This window comes from Canis lupus, chromosome 10 (genome assembly GCF_011100685.1).
Source record: "Canis lupus familiaris isolate Mischka breed German Shepherd chromosome 10, alternate assembly UU_Cfam_GSD_1.0, whole genome shotgun sequence".
NCBI classification, from domain to species: Eukaryota; Metazoa; Chordata; class Mammalia; order Carnivora; family Canidae; genus Canis; species Canis lupus.
This window is the reverse complement of record NC_049231.1, coordinates 51,995,404-52,009,447: the sequence shown is the minus strand read 5'-3', so window position 1 is coordinate 52,009,447 and position 14,044 is coordinate 51,995,404. Positions and strand designations below refer to the sequence as shown.

General features: G+C 38.6%; 1 long non-coding RNA gene across 6 annotated transcripts in view; it reads right to left on the bottom strand.

The window, feature by feature from the left end:
* LOC111097745 overlaps positions 1 to 14,044 on the bottom strand; it is a 232,828-nt gene that overhangs the window by 206,196 nt on the left and 12,588 nt on the right. The gene's annotated exons all lie outside the window — the stretch shown is intronic.

Sequence of the window (14,044 nt, the reverse complement as noted above, 5' to 3'; positions counted from 1 at the left end):
ATTATTAATATTATATTATAACCCTATTAACAAGTCAGGAAAATGAAGTACAACTCAGATAAATTACACACATATGTTTAAAGTGCCAAAGCTCATATTTGAACCCTGGTCTGATTTCAAACTCTATGCACTTAACCCCTATAACAATGTCTCTCAAATTTGAATGAGGCGCAGACTCCTTTAAGACAAAAAAATATCCTGTGTACCTCTGGTACTGACTTGTTTGCTTTTATCACAATTTTATTAAAATGTGAATATAAAACTAGATATAACTCCCTTCTAAAATCATGAAATCAAAACCAACCATATATATTAAAAACATTTAATAACTAATGTGATGAAGGGTGTTGTTCCGCTGAAACTAGACCATCAATGTGGGTTTTAATAGGAGAAAGAGGAAACTCAGGTCAGGTTTTGCATTTAATAATTTTTTATCACGTGTATTCTGGCTTCAGTAATTCAGATAATGCCTGTTAGCATGAGTATGTTATTAATTATTTCAAGGCCTTGCTCGCTGGTTCACAATAAATAGACTTCACATGTTTCCAAAATGCTGCCAACAAAGTGTCAATTTTAATTAAGTGTCATTTGATAACTCTGTAATGCTGTCTTATTTGCTTGAAAAGGTGGTTATGATTGTAACATTATTGAAATTTTCATTAAATAAACCCTGATTGCCAGAAGCAGGTCTCGTTTCATGTGTCTAGCTATGCTCACAGTGAATGAGCAGTGACAGTTTGGCTTATTCAAAGATGGATTCTGTAGTGGGTATCTGTGCAGTCTGAGATTACCCGCCCCAGAGCTTATGGTTTTAAGTGTGATATGCATATAGCCCTTGGGCCCTCTGATGGTTCAGCTCTCCCTATCACATTTCTTCCTGTGAAATCCTTATTAGTGCATCACTCTCTGATGTCATTTGACCTTCCTCTGGTAAAAAAAAAAAAAAAAATTATAAAAACAAATGCAAACGTCCACATAGAAATTATGTGGTGGTTCTTGGAATGTTATGATCTTAAAATGATTCAGAATGTCTGTTAATTTATCAGAATATCACTGAGATGCAACACAAACTTTAAAAAATTCTCTTATGAGACATCTGTCCATGGGTTCTAGCTTGAAAAACATGGATGATGGCTCCTAATTTCCCAACATCCAGTGCATAGAGAGTGGTTGAGCTCCTTGAAGGATTCTCCACTACTGAAAATCCTAAGTACTAAAGTCATCTCTCGAATACACCCAGAAACTCCATCCTCAGCACTTCGGACCCTCAACACATCCCCAATTTCTGTTTAAGTCACATCAACATTCATGCTCTTGTTCCCAGTGCCCAGGTCTCCCCATGAAAGATCTATCAGTAAGGAAAACAACAGACCTGAGCCCTACATTAGCTTGTTAGATCTGACCTTGTAGTGAGACAAGCCTCATCACCCTCTGAATAGATAAAGAAATTGTAGCATAATGAATTGACTTGCCGGACCTCACTGAAAGAAATTATAGATCCAGAATGCAAACCCATGATTCCTGGGCTACTGGTTCATGCTGTTCTCATTAAAACACACTACCTTATCCAAGCAACACACAAACCCACTTTGTAGCAGCAGGAGATTCCCACATTACTATAACTATAGAAAAAAGAGAATGCACAAGAACAAAGGAAGAATCAAGAGGCACTTTGCATTTCTATTAAAATATAATGCTGGAACATCTTACAAATAGTAACAACAACATTACTGCTGATGATGCAGAATTTTAGATTAACTTCTCTATTGCCATTTGCTCTATTTGCCATTGGTTTAAAATGCAAACATAAAAGGTATTTTTTTTAATCAAAGGACCCTAAATTCCATTTACTAACAAATACTTATATAATTTGGTACCAATAAAGACAAACTTTAAATATTTTCATTTTATTTTAATGGGAAAACTTCTATTTAGAAATTGTTAATATCTTTTGAAGCCAGCTTCCTTGGTTTGGGAGAAACCAGGAGGGCAGACCTTTCCATTACACAAAGAAAATGTAAATACTAACGCCAAGAATTGTTCTCAGAGAAAACTGATCTTCCCACAAATGTGAATGCAGATCACGTAGGCCCAAGTTTGCATATTTTTGGTTGGGTAACTTGGTTGCATTTATCGTAAGCCAGACTGGGACCTGAAATATTCAGATAATTGTTCTAAAGTAGAATTGATAATTAATGCTCCTTAAATGGCTTGATTTAAAGTTGAGTATCTCAGACTTGGGGAAATATATTGCTGACTATTTAAACTGCCTTTCCTAAAGTTCCCTGAAACGAATGTGTATTTATTTGTATTAGAGAGGGAAATAAAACCCTCTACAGGCTCAGGGATGTGTGCCAGGGGTCCCAGAAGTAGCCAATGGTTGTAACGGTGCATACTAAATTTGGAGCTGTCCTTCCACTGTTCCACCAACAATCTTTAGATGAGCCTGGTCTTAGCTGTGCTTTTGAATACCTAATGGAAGAGACAGTGCCCATCCTTAATGAAGAGCTCTAGAAATCTGCAGAAATGAACTATGAGGTAACATTATAAGGTAACATGATAATGTGGCATTTGGGAGCACAATGGTTTCGGGCTGACGTGGTGGACAAAGTAACAAGTGACTTTGCAGAACATGTAAGCATTCATTGGGGTCCCACCTGGTAGAGAAACTTGGGAGAAATATCGACTCCTAAAATTTAGAACAAGAAACATGACTAGTTTGCACTCATTTCAGGAGCAAAATAAATGGGACTTTCCAGCTACATTTATTATTTATATATGCCAGACGCAATGCTGGAATTGGAGATCCAGGTAAACAAAGCATAGTCTCTGTCTTCAAAGCTCTTAAAATCTAGTAGGTAGTCATTTGTACATGTCTATTGGGAGGGTGAAGGGATGGTAGGCAGATTAAGAGGGCTGTCTTTTACCAGTAGGAGGTAAAAATATAAATATTAATTTCCAGGTGTGTATTCTATCTGTGTAAGAGGAAGGAATTTGGTGCCTCCATTGTTCCACCTGTGTAGCAGCCACTGGCTAACCTAGAGCAATGGGCAATGACATAGCAGAAACCATGCCTTTGTCACAGCCTCTATGAGACATGGGTAACTTCATGCCAACTGTGGTTTATCCCACTCTTTATTAAGTAAATGAAGAAATCTAACAAAAGCAAACAAGTTAACATTTGTTAAGACATTAGGAAAATGCAAATGAAAACATGAATCTCTGTGAGCTGAATGTCAAAAAGGAGCAAAGACAGTATTATATAATACTTTCATCTACTAGTAAGGAAGAGGATGATTATATTCTGGGTTTCAGCCTCTGTGATCTTTCCCATCAACATGGCCAAGTGGCTTGAACTTCTTCTTTGGGTCACCTGGGCCAATGGCAGCAGCCAGAATTTCTACAGCAGACATTGAGGAAGAATCACCCCCCATTATGTCTCATGAAGAAAGATGATGGCTCACTCAGAGAAACTGGAAAACATGATTTTTGATCGAAGAGGCAAAAATAAAGCAAGCATCAGATTTAGGAAAAGCCATTTCTCTTCCCACCTCTCTCTCATCATTATTCAAGTTATTGACAAGTTACTGACAGGTTTTAAATGGCTTACCACTTTTAAGAGTCCGAATTGACTTTTCTTGAGGGGTAACAGGGGAGGTGGAGCCTGAGACCTTAATCAGTGCATTTTCTCCTATGTTTGGATGTAAACTCTGTGCATGAGGGAAATTGGGTGATCACTGGGGCTAAGAACACTTTGTTCCCTTTACAGAAGTTCACTACACATGCAATAGAATTTTCTCAGCGTCCATGAGGCTAGTAATAAAACAAGCATAACTAGGACTCCTTCGCCTATGGTTACCAATGATATCTATGTGATTTTAAAAAATGGGTTATTTTCTATTCTTCAGATTTCATTACACTCTTGACCACTTTGCTCTCTTCATGTCCTCCTCTCCCCTTTGCACTCACTCATTTCTAATTCCCCCTTAACTTCTCTGACTCTTCCTTCTCAGCTTTTCACAAACCTCTTCCTTCAGCCCATTATAGAGTGATGCTCCCTCTTTCTCTCAAATTGCTCTTCCCCTGCACTAATGAGCCCAGATTGTTTTGTTTGTATTTTAACTTGAACTGATGCAAAAGCCTCCTTCTGGGTCCTCTCACTTCTAGTCTTGATTCTTTCCCAACAGCTTTTACATAACTGCCAGAGAATTTTTACAAAATAAATCTCATTGATCCTTTCCTTGCTTAAAAGTACTCCAGAGTTCCATATTATCCATAGGACAGACCCCTTGGCCAGGCATAAAAGGATTTTATGATCTGGCTCCTGTCTCCTCCCTCCAACCTTTCCTCCCACTATACCTTACAACATGTAACTTATGATCTAATTATACAGAATTACTTGCAGCCCCAAAATGTTGTATGCCATCTCTATGGAATACCTCACCCTACTTTCCCAGGCCAGCCCACTCAGGTAGCCTTCTGGACTATGCCTGAGGTACCACCCAATTTGGGTGAGACACCATTCCTTTCTCATCTTCCTTTGTGCCTACTACTTGCCCTCATTACAACATCCTCTTGCAGTGGTTTAAACAGGATTCACATAGGAAAGCAGATCCACTCCAGTACCATGGGGAAAAAAGGGTTTATTATATGAATTAGGCTACACAAATAGGCAAGGAGCTTGGAAAGAGATGATCTGGAAGGGGAACGTGAACAGTTACAACGATAGTCACTAGTCAAACAGTCAAAGTATGAGAGGATCAATAGGAGCCTAAAGAAAAATCCAAGTCACCAAAGTGGGACCACAAAGGGAGAACTCGTGGAGAAGCCTCTGGAAACTGTCCCCCTCTGAGGAAGAAGTTGCTTCTGCAAAGCTGCAGACTTGATGGGTCCCCAGCCAAGCACCTGGTAGTGGGCCAACAGCCACTGTTTGAAGACGAGGTGGCTGTGGAGGAATGGAGAGAACAAACTGGAACCTACCAGATACCTCTATATCTGTCCATTGCCACAGTTGACAACAAAATCTTCTAAAAGCAAAAGAGTCTGCTGCATTTCTGTTAACCAAATTGCATGCAAGCTTTTTGTATTTTGTTTTGGGGTTTATTTGTTTGTTTGAAAGAGCAGCCAGGCAAAGTTACCTGGGGAAATTAACTGTAGTTCTCAGATTTGGCCAAGTTAACCTAACACAGTCCAGCACCCCTTAACTTTTTCTACTCCAAACTATGGTATTAGAAGAAACGGAGTGTGTCTCATTCATTTTCAATTATTGAGCAGCAAGCCCAGGGCCTAAAACATAGGAGAGACTCAGTACAGTGGGTAGTGAATAAAGTGCATTCATATAGCTGATATGACATTGGAGTTTTCAATCATCCTCAGAGCAGACAGTGGGAATGGTATGATGCATTCTTAGGACCAAAATCTTTCCTGTGACAAGACTAAATTCCAGTTGACTAAATAAGTGCAGAAGGATTCCACTGTGAAAAATAAATTTGAATATCTACATCAACACATATATTTAAAATGCAAAATAAATAGAGAAATGTTTTTCTAAAATCAATTTTTTTTCGTTTAACGTGATCAACATTTTCAGCTTTACTGTGTTTTATTTTGGTTTTAGGGATGTCATTCATGTTTTGTTGTTGTTTTCTATTTGTTGTTATTGATTTTAGGATGCTGACAGTAAGGTATAGGAAAGTCCTATATTATGTTTATTAATTTGACAGGTTCATCTTGAGGGTAACTGTTTTTATCATGAAGTCAAAACTGTTTGAAAGTATATTGGTTTTTTAAGTCTGCTTCAAGTATACCAAAATTCATACCCATTTCTCTCTACTTCAAAGAAGGAAAAACACATCTCCATCAAGAAAAAGAGAAAGGCAAATTTCAAGTCACGTAAAATACCACACTTTTACTTTAGCCTTACTGTATCCTGAAATCCCAAATTTTAAACCACCCTTCTGATAAAAGCCAATGAACATATAGGGGAGATGGAGCCATGTGGAAGAAAAGAGCTACTTCAGATTATACTGGGTCAGTATGATTGCAGTAGGATAATTCTCTATTTGTTGCCTCTTGGCACATCCATTCTGTGTGCAGTAACACTGTCAGAGTAACTTCTTTATCTCATACTCTATTTCTGGTCTTCTGAAGTGTTTGGAGGGGAAAAAAAGTTTTGAAATAAAGTCCAGGTTTTTATTTGACTTTTACAATCAAAATTCGAGACATATGACTCCAAAAATAATGAATTCCTCCCTGCTGTCAGCTGCTGTTGGTAGTTTTCTATTCTCTCGCTCTCAAAATGGAGGATGTGGTGTGATGCCAGAGGTCATGCAATAGAGCCAAATAAAAATGGCATGTGGTCTTTGCCTGTGGCCCTTATTAAAAATATTTTAGAAAATTTGATAGTAAAGCCACGAAAACATGGATATTGTAAACCAATATAAAATTTACATGGATTTAAAACATAAAATAAGAGGCTCTAAAGAAATGTTGACTTTATCAGGGATATCTCTAGAAACCCTCCTCCCCTGCACTAAGGATAGTTAGATATTGAGGAGCCTGGTCTCAGAACAAGTATTATTTTTGGCATTAGTAATAAAAAACACTCAGGTTTTAGACAAAGGAAATTTTCTGTCAATCCCAGAAAGATTTTGGATGGGAAGCTACTTTCTAAACTGATACTGTCAAGTTAATCCAAGAAACATTTTTATGTTTCTTTATTACCAGGCATAACACAAGACAACATGTCATTTGATCAATGATACTGTCACAAATCAACACTCATTTGTCAGTCCAAAGAGAACAAATGACAAGAAGGTCAGGGATTGAAAGGAGGAGGGGTCTAGGTTACAAATCCATGGTCACACTGGAAGATATTCCTGGATTTTGTTGGCTTAAAGCCACCTGGACTCTCCTCCCTCTCTTCCTCCTTTTCTTACTTCCTTTCTCCCTCCCCATTCCTCAGCCCTCTTCTTTAGAGCCCCAGACCAGCAATATATGTTATTTTCCAGATTTATGTAATGTCTTCAGTTACATTACCTGTTAAGAGAAACTCCATCATCTCTGGTTACAGTCCAGTTTATAAATTTTAAGCAAAAATATTCAAAGGCCTTCAAGAATAAGTTCTTTAATTGTTGTAAGTTAGAACAGCCCAAATTCACTAACTTCAGCAGTAAGCAAGAGGTTTCCACATAACAATGTCACTCTGACATGGTAAATCAGAGCTGCGTTGGCTTAGTAGGAGTAAGTGAAGATTGACAGACATAGTTCACATTCAGCCTGGAGATAACCATTGCTATGGTAGAGGAAATTCACCTCTGTATGGCTGTTCCCTGTTTTGAAGATGTTCATGTCTGAGTAATGCAGATCTTATTTCCATGTTAATTATACACCTCAATCCCATATTGGTAGGGTGATCATAAACTATGAATGCCCAGGATAGTCCTGGCATAAATATAACAGAGTTTCCTTTTACTCTCAAATTTGTCCTAGTTTACATGATGAATTAAATGTCTTAAAAAAAAAACTCACTGTAAAAACTGGCATTAAAACGAAGCTATTTCCAGCTGTATCAGAGCCACAGAAATAAAAATGTAGCATTAGTGCAGATAATTTGGCCACAAGGAAGTTGACATGATTAAGCAAGACCATATGGCAGAAACAAGTGAGGGACCATGGCCTTCCAGGGTCACCAAAGCAACAGAGGGAGGAGCCCCTCTTGCCTGGAAGGACAGTTGAGCACAGTCCAGCAGAGATCACACTGTCAGCTGGCCAGTCAACCAGCCTCAGCCTGACGCTTCTGGTTCCATCCTGGGCTATCTACCCCCTTTCCAGAGCAGTGCTGCTCCTAAGCAGAGGATCACTGGCTTTGGAGCTACTGCACTTGCACTTCAGGTCTGGACTTAACCATTATCAGCTGTATGACCTCGGGCAGATTCACTTAGCTTCTCTAAGTCTTAGTTTTTCCATCCATAAAATGACAATAATCAGAGCTGCCTTACTGGGTTGGTATAAGGATCAGAAATTATATAAATATTTAGCCTGGGATCTAGTGAAAAGTTAGCACAAAATAAGCAGAAACTTCTTATAGCCTATATCTGAATTCTGAACAATTTAGTAGATGACACTCTATGTCTTATAAATGGGTGTCTATTTTTATATGCCCTACTCTTATCAATCCTATGAGTCAGCAAATCCCTTGAGGACAGTCTCCACTTTATACCTCAGTTTTCCCCATAGCACTCAGCATTCCATGGTGCAAGGCACAAAGCAGACCCTCAAGACATTCCTGATCAAGTAATCAGTTGCCTCCCAAGCCCAGTAAACACTGATGACCAGGTCCTGCCTGCTGGCTCTTTCCATTGCCCTAGAAAGCATCAAAATATCACACCACTGGGGTTGCCCGAGGTATCTGCAGGGAAGGGGATATCGCTGTGAGGCTAAGGCATGCGGCCCTACGTGGAGTCAAAATAAATTATTTTTTGAAGGCAGTGAAATTTCACTGCTTCTCTTTTCTTTAACCATGTTCATAAATAATGGAATGTCAGTATTATTTTTCTTCATTCCAAAGAATGAAAATAGAAAATAGGCCTTGGGTATCCAGCTTTCAATGCTGTATTGCTGGCAACTGGCACTCATGCTTTCCTAAACAGTAGCCCTACCCTAAAATGCTGTTATGTTTCAGGGGTGTGTATAAACTGCATATACCTAATTACAGATATTTAAAATATTTTGTTTAATTAGGGTTTGACTGAGATGTATAAGTGGGTGCAAGAACCAGGTAACTCAGAAAATTGCCTAATCTGCAGCTATGCAGACTCATCTTAAAATCGTTGTTTCCTCAAGCACTAAAACATACATAATTTGAAACTGAGTATTAACGCTATCTTTTAATTCTTGATTACATTCCTGTGAAGTGAAGAACAATTAATATTGCTGAAATGTCCATACTACCGAAATAATCCATGTATTCAATGTAATCCCTATCAACTTATCAATAGCATTTTCCAATACTAGAATAATGCTAAAATTTGTATGAAACCAAAAAGACACTGAATAGCCAAAGTGATCCTGAGAAAAAGAAAGCTGAAGGTGTCAACATTCCAGATTTTAAGACATAATCCAAAGCCGTAGGAATTAAAACAGGATGGCACTGGCACACAGAACAATAGAACAGAGATCCCATAAATAAACACACACTTATATGATCAATTATCTATGACAAAGGAAGCAAAAATACACAGTGGGAAAAAGAGAGTCTCTTTGATACTTTGTAATGGGAAAATTGGACAGCCACAGGTAAAAAAAATGAAACTGGACCACTTTCTAACACCATACACAAAAATAAACTCAAAATGGATCAAAGACCTAAATGTGAAACCTGAAGCCATTAAAATCCTAGAAGACAGCAAAGGCAGTAACTTCTCTAACATGAGCCACAGCAACATTTTCTAGATATGCCTTCTCAGGCAAGGAAAACAAAAGCAAAAATAAACTATTGGGTCTACATCAAAATAAAAAGGTTTTGCAATAGCAAAGGAAACCATCAACAAAACAAAAAGGCAACCTGTTGAATGTGAGGAGACATTTGCAAATGATATATCCACTAGGGGGTTAAAATCCAAAAAATGTATACAGTTTAACATCAAAGAAATAAACCACCTGTTTTAAAAATGGGCAGAGTACCTCAACAGACATTTTTCCAAGCACATGCAATTGGCCAACACATGAAAAGATACTCACCCCCACTAATCATTAGGGAAATGCAAATCAAAATCACAATGTGATATTCAGAATGGCTAAAATCAAAAACAAGAGATAAAAACCACAAATGTTGATGAGGTTGTAGAGAGAAAGAAACCTCATACACTGTTAGTGGAAATGTAAATTGAAGCAACCAATGTGGAAAACACCAAGGAAAAATGTTCCTCAAAAAATTTTAAAATAGGGCAACCCTGGTGGCTCAGCAGTTTAACCTCTGCCTTCAGCCCAGGGCCTGATCCTGGGGACCCTGGGATCGAGTCCCGTGTCGGGCTCCCTGCAGGGAGCCTGCTTCTCCCTCGGCCCGTGTCTCTGCCTCTCTCTCTCTCTCTCTCTGTGTCTCTCATGCATAAATAAATAAAATCTTTAAAAAATTTTTTCATAGAAATATCATATGATCCAATATTTCCATTATTGGGTATTTACCCAAAGAAATGAAAGCATTAATTTGAAAATATATATGTTGGCTTATGTTTATTTTAGCACTATTTACAATAACCAACTTGTGTAAGCAACTTAAGTGCCCACTGAGAGACGACTGGATAAAGAAGATGTAGTATATCACACAATGGAATATTAGGTCCTTTAAAAAAGGATGAGATTGTGCAATGTGCAACAATTTGGATGGACCTAGAGGATATTACACTAAAGTCAGACTGAATAAAGCAAATACCATATAACCTCATTCATACGTGGAATCTAAAAAACAAATTAATAAAAACAAAAGCAGAATTAAAACTATAAATCAGAGAACTGGTGGTTTCCAGAGGAAGGGGGCTATGCGGATGGGAAAAATGAGTGAAGGAGAATAGGAGATATAGGCTTCCGGTTATGGAATCCATAAATCATGGGGAAGAGATGTACACCATAGGGAATATAGTCAGGGGTATCACATTAACATTGTGAGGTGACAGATGGCTACGCTTGTGGTGAGGATAGCATTACAGATAAATGTGTCAAATTACTATGTTGTACACCTAAACCTAATGTAATGTATGTCAACTATATTCAAATTTTAAAAATTTTTTGAAGAATGTTATATTCACATTACTGTAATTAAATGTTTTACCTCCTCAAGTGAAGGGGCAGTGTCTTTGGTATACACCAACTCCTAGGGCTTATGTTGGTAGATAACAGGTGTATATTTATATTCTTACTGGTTTTACTACCAGCATTCCTGAGAACATTCATTTACCTTAACTTTCTCACGAAACTTCCTGTGATCCAACCAGGGACTCCATACCGCCACCATCACCCTGTGTCCTGAGCCTCTGTCTGGTATGAACACAGGAAGCCTGGGCTCTAGATTCACATGCCCTTTTTCCTAAGCATGCTCCCTTTCAATGTCTGCCTTTACTGTAAAACCTAGAAATGTTAGCCGTCAAAACAATGACACAAAGATCATTTGCAGTAACTAAAATGGGATTTGGATTTTCTCCATTTAAAAAAAAAAAAAGATTTTATTTATTTATTCATGGGAGACACAGAGAGAGAGAGAGGCAGAGAGAGAAGCAGGCCCCGTGCAGGGAGCCCGACATGGGAGTCGATCCCAGGCCTCCAGGATCACACCCTGGGCTGAAGGCAGGTGCTGAACCGCTGAGCCACCTGGGCTGCCCGGATTTTCTCCATTTTGTTTTTAAAAGAGATGAAGCTTTTTTATTTGTCTCTATGAGAAACTAAGTAATATAGGATTTTAAAATCTACTGTGTTCACTCAAAAGCAGCACCAACTTGCCCATCAAGTTACAAAAATGCCTCTCCATCTATCATAGTAACATTTTTGTTGATATAAATTTGTACACTTCATTTGTTATCCGAAGCAGTCAAGGATAAGTCAGTGAGGGTACATCATCTCTCTGCCCACACTCAGCCTTGAACTCCCCAAGTCCTGACTGCGAGAACGAGTCTAAAAGGGGAAACCAGGGTCAGTGAAGCCTCCTGTTGCCAATGGCATAATTGTGGTGACTGGCTCAGGCAGGGTTTAAGGAGGAGGCATGCATGTTTAAACAATCTTGTGACCAAAGCTGTCCACAAGCCACTTCACCACATAAACAAACTGGAAATTTGTCATTAAAAAGATTTGCTCTTCTAGTGATACGCAGTTTACTTTTCTCCCCTTTCACCACAATAGCTATGAAGAGAACATCACACATTCCCCCCCACTCATGTCCAGTGCTTGCACATGTGTATCTCCTTCTGTCCTCACAAGAGCTCCATAAGTTGCATGTTCACATTCACATTTTAGAGAAGAAATTGACTTCCAAATGACTGAAAATCTCCCGAGATCCCACAGTAGTGACAAAGCTGTGACCAGAGCCCAGGCCTCCCAACCGCAGTCTACTGCTCCTTTCTTTGCTGGCCTTAATTATAGGAAATACAGACAGTTGGTTGCATGGAATCCTAAAGGATGCTCTTTTGCATCACCTCCCCTTTCTCTGAGTGCTCTGTCAAGTGTCTCTTCTCAGTTTCTGCCAGTTTCCAAGAAGCTTATCCTCACCAGGTCAAACACTCCTCACTGGCACTCACTCAGAGTCCCCAGTACAGGGCTACCAGGTGCAGTTGTGCAAGTTGTGCACTGCTCAATCCAAGAGAGTTCATTAATATTGTGGCCTAAATGTCCTGTCTCCATATGCAAAATGGGTGCCATGGCCCAGCAGGTCATGTATGACTGGTTGCAGAACTGGTATCCTAGGCCCATATGTAATGCTGTACTTTGCTTAAATAATCCCATACAATTCTCACTACAAATTATATTACAGAACAGTAAAATATCAAAAACACAAAGCCTAATGTATAAAAAATAAGTATAACAGAAACTATAATTAACATTGTAATATTGACAAAGTGGACTCAAGGATGTTGCTAAGCAAGATTTAGTATTCAAAGATTACCATGTTTTAGTGAAAATTCACCAGCTATACATTCATGTTCTTTTCCTATCACATAGAATTTGTATTCCTGCCATGAATCTCATGGCATACTTCACTAAGGCCTGTAATATTATAGCAAGACTACACTGGAGTCACATCAACAACTGAAATCACAGCACAATGATGTATAAAAGGAGAAAAGTAATTTGTTTTTTAAAAAACAAACAACTACCAAATATGATTTCTGAAGAGGGAATATCTTTGGTCATTTTATAACATCATAGTTTTAAAAAGGCCAGCCAACACTATTTTCTCTCTTGGGATAACAGCATGCTTAAAACTTGAACAAACTACTAAAAGCTGAAAATTGAATCTGCAATGTTATCATTGCCAGTATCCCTATTAGTTGACCTAATCTGTACTTTGGAAAACAATAAGGAAAAAAAATTACCTAGCATAGGCAATAATGTCCTCTCTAAATGTTTAGGTGCCTGCAGTAAATGTTGGCAAAAGTGGCTGCAATTATTTCCACTCCTGTGTGCACACCACTTTGTGTTCCTGTCATTAAGAGGACAAGTCTGTTTCTCCAGCCCTTGAAGCTGATCTGGCCCTGTGAATTGGCATGACCAACAGATTGCAATAGAGGTTATGGTGTGCCAGTTCTGAACTTCTTGAACTGTCACCACGTGAATACCAGCAAGCTATCCTTCTGGGGAACGAGTGATTATGTGCACCAGAGCTAAGAGACCCCACCTGAAGCCATCTTGGGCCATTGCGGCCCCACTTGTCCCTATAGCTAACTACAGACATATGAATGAACTGGGGCAAACCCAGAACTACTCAACAGGACCCAGACCAAAGGGTTCATTCCCAGAACCATGAATAGAATAAATGGTTGTTTTAAGACATGATGATTTGGGGTTGGTAATTAAGCATCAAAATCTAACTGCATACATAAAAGAGGAAACAATATCATCTTATGTTTATATCTAGTTCTCTTTTAGCAGAAGAGTCTCTAGTACAAATATTTCTACCTCACCTCACTTTATAATTTTGCTTATAGGACTTCATTATTTATGTGGCTACTTTCTCCATCATTAGGACATCTTTCTAACATATTCTCCCACTGACCCCAGAGACTCTATCTTCACATGAATGCTTCGAAAAGAAAATTGGCTTGGCAATTAGCTCTTCCAATTTATCTGTCATTTCAAATTTCTAACCTGTGACAAAACCTTCCTCAGCAAAGAATTGTACATCATTGTGGGAGACCATAGTGTAAATCTGCTTGAAGAAACTGTACTTAGTCCTCCAGTCTAATGGTGCAAAGGCAGGCTACTAACTCATCTTTGAGACTTGAGAAACTTTAACTTATTAAATCAGGAAGCTAAAAGGGACCTTGAGTTCCTAAGAAAT